The 15,008-nt window shown below is 34.2% G+C and overlaps 1 pseudogene; it reads right to left on the reverse strand.

Moving 5' to 3' along the window:
- Positions 1 to 12,913: 12,913 nt before the first annotated feature.
- Positions 12,914 to 13,517, reverse strand: LOC114733460 (nicotinamidase 2-like; annotated as a pseudogene).
- Positions 13,518 to 15,008: the final 1,491 nt, after the last annotated feature.

A 15,008-nucleotide genomic window follows, 5' to 3' on the forward strand; every position in this document is an offset into this window, starting at 1 on the left:
CATTGACAAATGTCAGTGGTTATAACATTAAGAAATGATAGCTATATATAACACGTAGTAATTTATTAATTGATTCATACCATCAACGAGCTTGCAAAGGACAATGGTTGTGATGTAGTCATGTAGAGGGTGGAAGAATATGTTGTGATGGAGGAACTGAGAATGAAAATGTGGAATTTTGTGTCAGTGCAGGTTGTGTTAGAGCTTCTACTTATGACATCGTTGAAACTTGAGTTATTGTATCTTTCATTTGATCATTTTTACTTCTTTTCTTTTGTGGGGAAGCCTTCCCACCCACCCCCTTTTAGTAGCTTCTTAAATGATGAAGTGTCCTGAGAGTCCTATGAAAAAATAAATATTAATACAAAACAAGTAATAGTTTTTTTATACATAAATTAAAAGTACAACATTTCTTCTTTGTTTGTCGATTCTTTTCTTCCCACCCTTCCCAATGTCTCTTCCGTGATTTTTCATCTCTTTCTTTGAATCCCTTTAGCATATTTTATGGCTATAAGATTGGTTGAGAAGTATCATTTTCATTTCCATTTGGAATCTTATTTTCTAACTTAATGATATATCTTTCAACACAAGTAAATGCCTCATCAGTATTGGTAGCCCTTGTCACCAATCTTACCATTCTACTCACCAGATGTCTGAACTTCCATGTTATGTCAAGTTTAGGATATGTTTCTATCTCATTTCCTTTGACATCATGTTCAACCCCATTCTTTGCTTCCTTGGTCCATCGCCTTAGAATACATTGTTTAGGCATAACTCTTACATCTTTGCTTCCTTGTTGCTGAGGCGTCTCACTGTATTATTGTTATTATTTTTGGTCCAGACTACTTTTATCGAGCAATTAATCGAGGTAGTTTTGAAGGAATGATATTTTAGAAAAAGTGATCTTGGATGGAATGACTAGTTCATTGATACATAGATGCAATTCAACATTCGATCAGAGAATAGCTTGATTATCAAAAACAAAATAATGTGTTGAAGAAAGTATTAACATAATGATGGATAGATCATAGATATTCTATAAACAACGAGAAATGACAATATTAACACTCATTGATTGATGTCAACATAGAATATAAATTAAAATTTATAACAAGTCATGCTATTCACAAATTAAAAGCACAAAGATTCAGGTTTTAAAAATCTAATTATGACAAACTAAAATATCCACAATATATTCGATTACATAGTGAAATTTATGATCAAACTTTAAGAGCTTATGAATGGAGTTTATGAGATTTTTACTAAATTATAAAGTTTCAGAATACCTGTAATTCTAGATGAATTTGTAGTTATTTCCCTGCCCTTCACAATTACTTCTTGAAATGTGATAGTAGGTCTAATGAAATTTGAGATTGAGCAACTTTGTTCTTTCAAAAACTTACAACTTCCAAAGATCATCTAACCCCGAACTTTTTAATATTTACGTTGTTTAAATATAACTATGCATAACTTTTGTTGCATTATACAGAATTTAATAAATCACATACTTTTCATGTCTTGGAAATAACGTGTCTCATTATAAATTTTATATTTTATACTAAATATTGGTTTTCTTTACCTACGTGAGAAGTGAGAACAAACCTCGTAGGATCAGCCGGTTATTAAATAAATCGTAAGACAAAACAAAAACTTGATGTAGTTAATGGATTTTTATCATTTTAAGTTGATTGAGATCTCAAAATGACATCAAGTTGATTGAGATTGACAAAGGGTTTGGTTTCTTTTAAGTAGAGATGTGTTCCAATTTTACTGATTGTTTGAGCCCCCTCTTCTTCTTCTTCTTCTGCTTCTTCTTCTTGTTTTCTTTTTTTGGTGAATATTGTTTGAGCTTTGGTTCATCTAGTTTTATAGCGATTAATATGGGGTTTCGATTCATTCGGGGGATTAATTTGGGTTTCAATTAATCGGCTAAATTTGTCGTTAGCGTACATCTCTATAGGTAGTTCGTTTTCCATGTCTCGTTCCCAGATGGAAGAGCTTGCTTCGGCTCGGCTCTGAAAACCAGTGGGATTCGTTTTTTGTGGGCATGTCATTCAGATGCGGAGATGCCGAAAGGGAAATGTGGGAATAAGGGTCTGGAAGTGCTATGGTGGGACCAATTGAAGAGGACTTTGTGGCGAAAGAAGAAATACTAAATACGCTTGAGATGGCAATAATGGATGTTGAGAATGAGGAAGAGAAGAAGATTAGTGAAAAAGCAAAAGAACTGGAAGATGTTGTTTCGCGGATCGATTGCCCAAGGTCGCTTGCCGGACATGAACATGGATGCTTTTTTGGCAAACACGTTTTTTTTAAAAATATTTTGTCAGGTGTAATATTAAGTTCCATGTGGTGATGAGTTTGGCATTTTTAGTGCCATGTGGGATTGCCACATGTATTTAACAGTCAAAGCTAATGGTAGAAAAAGGATTTGGATAAAAATGCTATGAAATTATACTTTCAGGACATATTTGAGCAAAGGAAAAAAAAAAAAAACCTCCGAGTGCCGAACGCTCCTTTGTAAATACTTTTGGAACATTTTATCACCTTATTCCTTTGTTTTATATATTACTCTCCTTTGTAATATCCACCAATTAATCTTCACACCACATTCAGCTTGGAGGTCAAGTGGTTATAAGTTCAAACCTAAGAAGATATTTATTATACATGAAACTTTTTTAATGTCTGCTGACATTATGCATGGATATGTATATGGTAGCACAAAAATAAAGATTTTTGTTAGTTGGTACTAGAGACTATATTAGAATTATTTATATGGTTATTAAGACATTGACACACTAAAACTTGAATTTTGAACGTGTTTCAGTGTGATCAACACCTGGTAATATAAAAAAAAAAAAACTAAATCTCATATTGAGTACTATGCGGATGCTTAATAGAATATTCAATTGAGTTAATTTTCCCACATTAGTTGGAAGTTAATTTTTGGGGTGAGATTTCCTATTCTACTTAGACACGTCATGAATAAAAAAAGAAGAAATTATCATAACCTTTGGAGCATGGAAGTTATTGTAATAATTTTTGCTTGAGATTTATATCATATAGAGCTAGAAGTGGGATAAAATCAATTTAACCACTGCGTTTCGCCCCACAAGTCGGCCAATTAACACAGAGATGAGATGGAGCACGAGTGAGAAGAAGAGAAGGGAGGAAAATCAAGAGGAAAATAAGTAAGTTTAGGTTTTTTATGCATTACTCTCTCTAGCTTTACTCTCTAAACTCCTATATGGTTCCTTAATCTCTCTTGATGTTGTGTTTTAGCAAGAAAAGAAGTTGAAGCCTAGGGTTTTAAGAGAGGAATAAGTCTCAAGGGAATCAAGCTTGAAGCCAAGTTGAGCGATAATTATAGATGTTGTTGACAATTCCTACAATTACCCTTGAGATTTTGGAATTTTCGGGAGTAAGAAAGTGAGTGGGATATGCTGTCAATTTTTTTTTAATAAAATAGGTTTTTTTTACCATGATATAGATTATTTTAATATTGTATATATAGTTTGTATTTAGGTAATTTCATAATTATAATTTGAAATATATAAAATTTCAAAATATAAAATCATACCCCGCGTGACAGATGATTTGTTATAATCTAAAATCTAGAGTCAAGAATAAATTCAAATAGCAAACATCTATAGTGAATTAGGAAGTGACCGATTTTTCCCCTAAAGTTTCAAATTTGAAAATATTAGGTATTTTCAAACTTCAAACTATGGTGTAAAATAAGAATTTATGGCCCATATGAATGGACTACTCACTGCAAAATGTTTGAAAATTTATGAGATTATCTAAACCCAAACCGATTTCCAGTTTCCTATGAATTTATTTTAGATTTTTAGATTTGAGACTTGAAATATTGAATTATTTTAATATTTATACATTTTTTGCCAACAACATTTATACATATATACTTTAGATTTGTGGTTATTGTCGAAGACTATTTGAAATTTAAATTATGGATTATTTCATTTTTGACCAGATATAAATTATTTTATTATATATATGGTTTGCATTTAGGTTAACTGATGATTATAATTTAAACGGATATATGTTAAATTTTACTTCAGAAGGTTTTTGCTTATATATATGGACCGACAAAGGATTGGAGAAAAGAAGGCCTGACTTTCCATTGTGAATCAATGGCCATAACACAAGACAACTTCATAATTAAGGTGGAAAAATCTGACATTAAAGAGAGTAGAGAAAGGAAACAAAGTGGAAAACTTGTCCAAAATAGTCACGATCATTACGTACGTAAATGCCAATCACAAATGATGGATGTAAAACTTAACGTAAACTAAGATAATAAGGTCTAATATGATCCATTAGTGCGAACAAAGTGCTTAGTTTTTCTTCCAATTTCTTCAATTCTTTTTATATTCCTCGGTGATGGCGTTTTCACGATCAATCCATTTTCTGATTGCTCCATCCTATAAAATGAATCCAATTTAAAACAAGCATTTATATTTTCTGAAATCAACCATCATAATAGAAAGATGATAGTGCCTTGGACGGAAGAAAAAATAAATGCAAACCTCAGATTCTCTGGCTGTCTTCTTTTTTCTCATTCTACGCCTCAGGGCGGCCTTAGCTTTCTTTAGTTTCAGATCGCATTTCTTCGCCTTAGCTTTCTTTAGTTTCAGATTGCATTCTTCCACTTTCTCTTCTCTTTTCTTCTTCTTGCTGGAGCATTGGCAAAGAGTTTTTGTCATAGCTTCAAGAGAAAGGGGACAATAAAGGAAGGGAAGGGAAAAAGAGAGGTAACCGAGGTATTCAACTGATAGTGCCCTCTTTATATATAAAGAGGATGGGGGTATTTTATTTTAATATTAAAATATCCAGCAATATATCCATCAGTTGATTGCCATAGATTTATCACAGTCTCTCTAATATCTCATTTAAATGTGATACTAGAATATACTACCTCTCCTCTTTAATATAAAAGCCAGTTGTGTAAAGTATATTTGGTTCTGAATTTATAATTTTTAAAGTGTTTATTGATTGTAAATACTAAGGGATTTTCAACTAAGAAAATAGATTCAATATTTAATAAAAAAGTATTCAAATAAGCATTGATATTTTCAAAAATAAATCATAACAGAAAGATAATACTCATGATCATGCGCTTGGCAAGTAACACCTTGATTGAAAATTTGGTATTTTTGTTAAAAATTTAAAAATTTATACTATTTTATAGGCTCCAAAATACATTACATGTGTGTGTGTGTGTGTGTGTGTATATATATATATATATTTGTGAAGTTTGACTGCTTCATTTTTCACTCGTGCGTGGTTTTTCTAGTGGAAATTATGAAATCAACAAAACTAAACCAAAATTCTTCTAAGGTGCTGTTGACATGGGCAAATGGCTGCTGCTTTCAGCTCTACTTGTTGAGATGTATATAACAAATTTTATATCTTATAAAAAACAAGATGAAGTAAGAATTGTTGAATTTGTTACAATAAAGTAGATTAATTATGCATCGAAACCTCTCCATTTCTCTTACCTTCTGCCTTCCTTCGTTTCTTTATTCTTATCATTAGATTAACTTTAAAACGTTGAGATTTAATACTTTATAAGGTGTAAAAAATTATATGAAATATTATAACAAAGGTATAAATATATGGACTATTAAGATAAAATTTTAATAATTTAAATTCATTTACATACATTTTTTTGCTAATTGATATTAAAATAATATTTTGATAGGATATTAAATCTCAACATTTTAAAACTGACGTAACGGTAAAAATAAAGAAATGGAGGGAAGTGGACGATGAAAGAGGTGGAGAGGTTCCCTTCCCACTCTTTTATGATTCATATGTACGCTAAAAATAAAAATGCCTAATTTTTCACTCTTATGTGACATTTTTCATGGGAATTATGAAATCAAAGAAATTAAGATAAGGGTTCAGGTATAAATTTACTCATTAAGTATTCATCATGGACATTTAATACTATAAACTTTTTTTAAGTGCAAAAGTATATGAAGTTTTTAAAATGATGCACAAATGCCACACTGTTAAGTCAATTAATGTTGATTGCTTAGCAAATATGTGGGTCAAAAAAATGGTTTAAAAATAGGTAAGTTGTGTTTAATATGGTACAAAAATGCCACGATTATTGAAAACTTCATGTGTATTTCTACATCATTTTCTTGATATATACTTTTGCGCTGAAAGACAGTTTATAGTGTTTATTATACGTGGCGAAATACTTTATGGATGACTTTGAACCTTAGTTCTTAAAATAAAATCTCCAAAGCTGCTGCTAATGTGGCTCGTTCTACGAGCTGCTTTTGACCTTATTTTAATTAGAAGCTAATGATTAATAGGGGGGAAAAAACATTAGGAGCTTAAAATATGACAAGAGGCATTAGAGAGTGAATTTAGAGGCCCCTTGCCTCTATCCGAGTCATCGAACATCTTAGTTGGACAAAGACTTATCATCTAATGCTATATGGAGAAACTACAATGAAATTATTCACAAGCCGTATGTATTCAATAGTCAAAATATATAGTACCTCTTTTACAGATTTAATAGTTCCATTAGTTAATTTGACATTTAAGATAAGTATGTGAATCATTCCAAAGAAAATACAGGCACAATCAAAGAAATCAGCATGCTTGGAAATGATCTCAAGAGCTAATCAATCAACATCCTTTAGGAAAACAAAAATGATAACATGAATAATACCAAGTAATTAGATATAAGGTGCCATTGATTCTAAATACATGAATAGTAGAGATTTGCTCATAGGGTATAATTGTTTAACTCACTCATTTCTCCTCATTGGGGTTCTTTTCACTCTAAATTCAAGCAGCAAATATCCTACTAAAACTTATAATAACTCTAAAATCTTCACCACTATTCAGCATTCATGTATAAAGAATTAAGAGGACTTTTAAGGTTGTAGTGATGGAAAGATTAGATGGAATGGTAATATGGTAAAATCGAGTGTCAAGAATTAAAGTGATGTGAGTCAATTATCATCTATTTTTAGACAAAGAAGTTTAAATCCTAACCTTCTACTACTAAGGGAGTACTTTATTCAACTTCATTTGTTGCTATAGCTTAAGTACATAAATATATACCTCTTTTTTTTTCACTTTGTATTCCTTTTCTTTTTACCTTCTTTCTTTCTTCGTCTTCTCACTATTTTTTTTCCAAACTAATATTCCCAATAGAAACACATAAAAGTTAGGAAATCTCAAATGTAAAGATAAAATTAACTCAAATAAAAATTGTAGTTCAAGCATGCAAGATGAAAATGAAATGAAGGAAGTGAATGATCAAAAGGGCTGAACAATTGATAGATGTTTGTAGATTGTGTTTGGGTAAAACGCTATGGAAAAGAATGCTTCTATCATATTCAAAACCATAAATACACACATAATTTTGATCAAGAGCTAAAACAAGTTCTAGAAAATGCAAACCAATGAATAATCACTCAATTTGGAATTAAGACTCAAGAATATCCTTCCAACAACAAGGGTTTCATATCTCAATTGCTCATACACAAGTTTAATAAAAATGCATTAGTCACAAGATATTAGGACACTTATCATAAAAGAGAATCAAAGGATGATGATTAAAAAGATCAAAATAATCACTTAAAAACATACTTGGATCCCAAAAGTACCCATAAAGTCTTAGAGAATTCATTTTCAAAATCCAGAATTCTTAAAAGCTCAAGGATAGGCATGATTTTGAGAAAAACTATTTTGATGCAATGAGGTTAGATTAAAAGGCAATGATTTTGCCTGGAAAAATGTGCAAAGGTAGCTTAAAAGGTTCCTTCTATACAGCATTGCATAAAGCAAAGAGAAGGGAATGGATGCATAGACAATGGCTTTAGCTAGGTCGCGACCTGAAAACAGTGAACTCGCGACCTGAAGTCACAGAAAGCACCAAGCTTGCTTGAAGAATGAGGTCGCCACCTGGGACAGTGAGGTCGCGACCTGAAGACACCAAGGGCCTTCCCCTATCCATGACCACATCTCAAGTGATGACCTGATGCGATAAGGTCATGACTTGGCTTGACAGAAAGCTACCAAAACAAAAATTTTCAAAGTTTAGCCAAAATTAATAAGTAAAACCTTTTCAATAAGCAATAACAAAGTAAAAAATGATCAATTCACAGCAATTCATTATCCAAAACCAAATCAAGACTAAAGATTGATGATGATGAAAGATTGGACTTCGAAAAAATTAGCAAAATTTCCTATGAAATAAACACTAGAGCAATACAACAAGCAACAAAAAACCCTCCCCCACACTTAAACTTGGCAGTGTCCTTACTGCATGACCAAGTAGATAGTTAAGGACAAAGGAAGATGGGCATAAGACAAGAATAGACAGGAGAAAATTATTGAATTGAAAAGTTACAACCTAAATAAAGTTGAACTACTATTCTTACTAGTCAGCTTCCCCTTTAACACTTATCTCACAAACCCATGCAACAATCAAATTAATCATTACAAAGCAATACAAGGTAAATGAGACATGTAAAGGAAAGAAGAAGCAACTTGAGGTGTTATGGGGGCTGATAACTCTCTTGAAAGAATCAAAGGCGTTACTTTTTGACTTGGAAGAACTGGCCTACAGTGTCCTTCATGACAACCTTCGAATGCTGACATGTGGCCAGAAGTTCAAAGGGTCCAATCAATTTGGCCCATTTCCCAACTCTGGTATGTGATTGGTGGACAGAAAACCCCATACCTCAGCACCGGCTTTAATCTTGATAGTCCCCTTAGGGGTTGATAGTAGTGGGTCTTCAGGTACTTGATCAATCATCTTGTAGTTCCTAATAGAGAACGGAGGGAAAGTGGTGGAGGGCATCTTGATCTTCTTTTCCTTAGAATCCACTTCCTTGCTATCCATAGCAGCAACTACTGTTTCATGATCATCTTTCTCAATTGAGGATATAGAGACGGTAGAGTAGAGTAGTAGTAGATAGATAGCAATTGGAATTACAGTTGGTTCATGCACAACATTAAGGGAACGTAGCTCCTTGAAACGGTTGAAGCACTTCCTCTTCTTAGAAGTCTTTTCAACTCTACTAACACCTGTATTAACATCAGAAACAAAGCCTTTCTTGGGTTCAAGGGGTTAATAGAAAACTTCTCAAGTGTATTATTAGTAATAGTAGAACTAGATGGAGTGGGAAGGGTGTAATCTAACTGATGAACAGTGGAACAACCATGTCCCTACCATTTAAAAGGGAGGGTGAAGTAGAATCAGAAGTAGGGGATGAAACATACATTCCATTAATATTATGAAGCTCATCAATGAACAACCCATCAACAAAATTAACATCTTGTTTCATTTGTTCGTACATATCAAAGTGAGGAAATTTATCCCTAATAGAAATATTGATAGAACCTTTTTGCATGTCAATAAATATTACGGTTCTTAAAAAAGGTCTATCCAAAATTAAGGTATAGCGGTGAGTATTCCCGCTTATTACACGAGTGACCCGGGTTTGATCTCCAACAATAGCGCCATTAATCGGATTGGAATGTCAATTTTCGAGTCATCAATATTGTGATTTCACCAGATAATGTAGTATAGGACACAACCAATCAATCTTCTCAAATAGTGCTTATTGGAAAAATCTAGATCAGACTGATTTTGAAAAACGTGCTGACTTGGGGTAAAGAAAAAGGGGAATTTTAATTGTTCAAAAGATGGTGCAATAAATGTAAAATGCAGAGAAGTAAATATTTTTGGTCTTTTAAACAAATGAAGGAATGTTTTGGAATTAAAGAAAAGTTATGATGGGATAGACTCTTGATGATGAAACTTAGTTATCATTACTCTTAATTGATTGGGAGTTTTGAAAATCTCTAAGTTTGATAAAAAACCCAAGCAATCACTTGGGTCCAATATTTTTAATTAATGAAAACTCACTTTAATCAAAGTTGATTAACATGTCTTAAAACATTATTGAGAACCACTTAGAGTGTAAATGAATGGATGATGCCAATGCCCTCATATTGTCAATCCATAAACACAAAATACCAAGTAAACAGATTAATCATCAATTATCACTAACAATCAATTGAACACAAGGATTCAAAACTGATATATTCATACAGATAATTCCATATTAAACAGCATCCAATCCAAATACATTGCAGTAGTCTAAACACAAGATTTACAAATCGTAAATCAAGTCTTACATAAGTAAAGAAAAATTCCTAAATCTAGAAATGTTCATCACAATTTTAAGCACAGGTTTAGACTAAATAACTCTCCTATTAAGTCCTTAAACTCAAGCTTCGTCTTCCATCACCAAGAGACTAAAGATTTAGCTTCTCATGTCTTCAAACTAGTCACAATCACCAGGTATGATTAGCCATGATGATGCTAAAAAGAGGTTGGAAAATGGAGAGAAGAAGGGGTTAAAAGTGGTTTAATTGGTTCAGAATAGCAAGAAATGATGAAGAAGTGAGGAAAAACGAAGGTTTAGGGTATGGGATCAATAGAGACTTGAGAGAATATGGTGGAGGCTTATCTCTTGGAAAATCTGCAAAATGGAGAGTGTCTTGTTTTGTAGTAGCTGCTCTCCTAAGTGTAGAGGCTAAATAACCTATTCCAAAATGCACAACTTCAATTAACATAGTTAGGTCGCGATCTTAGAATCTCATGTAGGGCAAAAGCAACGGGCGGGTTGGGCTGCTCGGCCCTTAACCCGTAACTCGGCCGTTTAAATTAAACAGGTACGGGCTAAGATACCCATTTAAACCCGTTGTTAATGGGCTGGTTTAACTGGGCAGGTTTACACGGGTTATGGGGAACTCGTTTAAGAAATAAAAATCTGTGAAACCTGCTCAAATGTAAAGACATGAAAATCTCATCTCATATTCCCATTCCTATTGAACATTTTGTAGCTTAAAAGACATAAAAATGAAAATACTTTCTCTAAAACAGAACCAATTTCACTAAAATAGAAACCAATGTTCGGTGTTCACCATCAAGACAGCAATTGCATATAAATATCAGCAAATAAAAGCATAAAACTAACGAAAGTGATCTCAAATCTTACCCATAAATGTTAGACCCAAAAGGCAAGAGCTAACCAGAGTAAAATAAATGGAAGATTTGAAGCTGAAATGAAATGAATATAGACAGATGAGATGAGACTGAGAGGTGAGAGAGACGCTGTTGATGAGGCTGAGAGGCGAGGGAGGGAGAGATTGATATAGACTCTGACGGACAGTACCACGGAGGTGACGAGAGAGGAAAGCTCATTGCTCAGATGCCAACGAGACTGAGTGTGCGAGACCCAAAGGCTAGAAGGCGAGAGTTGTCATGGAACATCGGTGCCAACACTAAGTGAGCGACGTGTCCCTTGTGCACCTAATCGCCTACGCTATGTGCGTGAGAGATTGAGAGATCGAAAGCAAATGGCAGCGTGAGGGGATGACTGTTGAGGGCTCTAAGAGTCTGAGATTCAATCTGAGGCAGAGGTGCAGCGCAGAGCAGAGTAAAGGGGGGAGAGTGGGAGAGTTCGCAAGAAAGAGGAGAGAGGCACCTCTTAAGTTTCAGCCTCACAAGTCAGATTTGGTTTTTTTTTTTAATTTTAAGGGAAAAAAAAGTCTAAACGGCGGGGGGTACTGGCAGCCCGTGCCTTTGCCGTAACCTGCCCATTTAATTCCTGAACCCGCCCGTTTAAGCCCGCTCGTTTATTTTCTTTTTGGGCGGGCTCATACATGCCCAATTTCTACGGGTTGCGGGTGGGCGCGGCCGGGTTACGGGTGGCTTGCTCAGCCCTATCTCATGTTACTTAGGAAGTCCTTGTCACGACTCATAAGGCCATGTCATGATTTGGGGACATAGAGGGCATTCGGTCTTGACCTAGCTCCAAAACACGCAGTTCCACTTAAAGAGCATCCAAGTCATGACTTTAGAAGCCTATATCGCGACCTGGGAACAGAGAACACTCTAAATCTTATGTTTTGGCTCTTATGATTTTATGGCTCCTTCAATGCTCTATCTTGGGTCTTAAATCTTTCTCCAATGCCAAAAACTAACAACAAGGAGCTTTGTAAAGATTAACTGATTACAGATTAAGGCAATTATAATTAAGGAGAGAAAAATGACCATTTTTACTCTTTAAATAGCAGAATGCAATGCATGAATCAATTGTAATCAAAAGGATATAAATACATGCATAATGAGGGTAAAAGTATTACAAAACATTAGAAAATACTTGAAAAAATTACATAAGATTGGGTTCTATCAGTATGTTTTGGTAAAATCATAAGCATAAAAAAGATACAAATTTAAATAACAAATTTTGAGCATAGTCCTAACTCTTAAATCCGTTTTTAAGACTTTGAACTAATTTATATACCATTTCATCCAACAAGAGGAGAGCAGACCCAGTTTCTTAGGCCTCAGCATGAGAAATAATACTTCCACTTAGGCTTAAAATTTAGTTAAGGTAAATGGTTCTCCTCTTCAATTTTTGATTGACAACTCCTAAAAGATTCGATGCTTTCCATAACAATTTGGATCCCATATGCATCTAACGTACATTTATAGTAACTAAGTGCCACGATCAATTTGTTTCCATGAGCTGAGTTATCAGCAACCCAACGATTCTTTGGAGAAAGAAGGAAATTTATTCTGATAGAAAGACATGGACTTTCAGTACTTTGAAACCTAGCTAGAAATGAAGCCAAAAGGGAGCTTCGTGAATCTTCATATTGCAAAGCCTTGCCCTGAGGATGTGACATACTAAAAAGCACAAACTTTAAAAAGCCAAATGAAACCATAACCTAAAAAATGCAAGGGAAAAAACCAACGCGTGTGACTATGAAATGAAAATGAGGAGCTTCATATTGAGATGGAAAGCCACGGCACTGTTACAGAAATGTCTTTGAAGGTTTATTTTATAGAGAGAGCATCTCGAAGCCTGTGACAATCCACCAAATAAGCAAACCCAAAAGCCATATTCTTCAAAGTGGGCCTCTTGGAGCTCCGAATCTGACATCGCCGTGGCATCCGCAGAGAAGAAAACCCTGAACCCTCTCACGAAAGCCTCACGCGCCGTCATCTCGCAGCACTGGTTCGTAAACACCCCCGTCACAATCACCTCTTTTACTCCCATCTCCACAAGCTTCTCCTCCAACTGAGTGTTCCTAAATGCGCCGTAAGTGTTCTTCTCCACAACCATATCCTCCGGCTTCCGATCAAGTGTTTGGTATAAGCTCCGCCTCCGGTGTGCCGTCAAGGACGAGGTTGTCGTTCCACCACTCACTGAGCATGCCGTAGTCGGGGGGGACTTGTGGCAGTGGCGGGTGAAGATGACAGGGATGGAAGCTTTCCGGCAGAGATCAGTTGTGGTGGAGAGATTGGAGAGTATAGGCTTGGCGACGGAAGAGAAACAGTTTGCATGTCAATGACCAAAAGAGCAGATGATTTGGTCTGGATTCCTCCTCCTTATCTCAAATTTATTGTATGGAGATGATTCGTTCAGAGAAGACGCCATTGATGAAGGCTCTCTTGTCTAGTTCAATGTTCCCTCCCTCCTCCCCTTACTCTACTTCGTGGCTTCTCTATATGCTGTTTCACTTAAGAAACTCCCATGAATTATATATATATATATATATATATATTTATTATGTCATGATGAGGACATTGACGTACGTTAATGATAGGTTCTTCTTTTTCCTCTGCTCTACCGATAATTTAACTCAGAACCTCTACACTAGCATCAAGTATCAAAGCCAAACCATGGTCGTTTCAGAAGGTTCTAGTAAGGATATGGATAGTGACAATATTTCACACACACGTGTCTCACAAAAATGAGAGGAGAATTTTTCCTGGTGTGGAGTGTCATGGGAAATTGGGAAATTAAAGGAGGGCTCAAAAAATCACAATACATGTTTTTTATTTTGTGGGACACGTGTTCTCTTTATCGAGGCTTATTTAAGTCACTATGAAACAGTAAACGTAGGCATCTCTTATAAGGGAATAGAAATTTTTAGTTCTAGAAATTAATTGCTTCCGCGCATCCAATAAGTTATCTAACTTGATTTAATATGCCATAGTAGCGCCTTAGCCATTGAAGGATATTACTCAGCTAAAAGAAGACAAGTTCTAGGGCAATTTGGGCAAATCTGCACCAAGGAGATAAATCAGAAGTTTTAACTTGGCCTACATTTTCTATTTTCCTATTGCTTCTTTTGAGCTTCTAAGGTCTATATTTCTCCCAAAACTCTATACCTATCCTAAACACAAGCCTTCCTTCTTGCTCTTTCATACGCCCTCGTCCTATATTCTCATCTTTTTCCATTTTTTTTTATTTTCACATGGAATACTAAGTACTCCTTTGAACGTATTTACAAGACAAAAAAAAAAATTATCCTATTTATAAGTTACGTAATTAAATGTTTCACATGAATTTATAATTTTAAATAAGTCTTTATTTTTCTATTATGTAGAGTGTACAATATTAAATAGGGAATAAAACTGAAAAGTTATTAAATTTTAAAATGAAGTTAGTAAAATTTAATATTTTTCTTAATTTTGACATAACTTATTAGAAATTGACTTGTAAATAGAAATAGAATAGTAGTTTGATGGTGCCATGGCTGAAGGCTTGGATAAGAAGACTAAGCTTTCATGCGCTTGCTTGCAAATTAGATTAATTGAGATTGGATAGAAATTTTTTAATGAATTTGAGTATTATTTTGTCGTTGATTGGACGAATTTAGAATGTGTTGGTTGATGGAATTTTTGCCTCTATGCTCAATAATTAGGTGCTAGCTGAATTCATGTAGGGTTCATGCATGTGTATTGTGTATAGATTAATTTATGATTTTTTTGGCCAAAGGTAAATATATATATATATATATATATCAATATAATTAACCGAGAGAATAGCGTGATAAAGACGTTGGTTGCTGCTTTGCTTTTCAATTATTTTTATTTTGCATTTACATGAAGAAGAAATAGAAGAGAAACTGATTTGTGAAAA

Source organism: Neltuma alba, unplaced genomic scaffold, assembly GCF_004799145.2.
Source record: "Neltuma alba isolate B1F8T4 unplaced genomic scaffold, ASM479914v2 tig00012999_pilon, whole genome shotgun sequence".
Lineage (NCBI taxonomy): Eukaryota > Viridiplantae > Streptophyta > Magnoliopsida > Fabales > Fabaceae > Neltuma > Neltuma alba.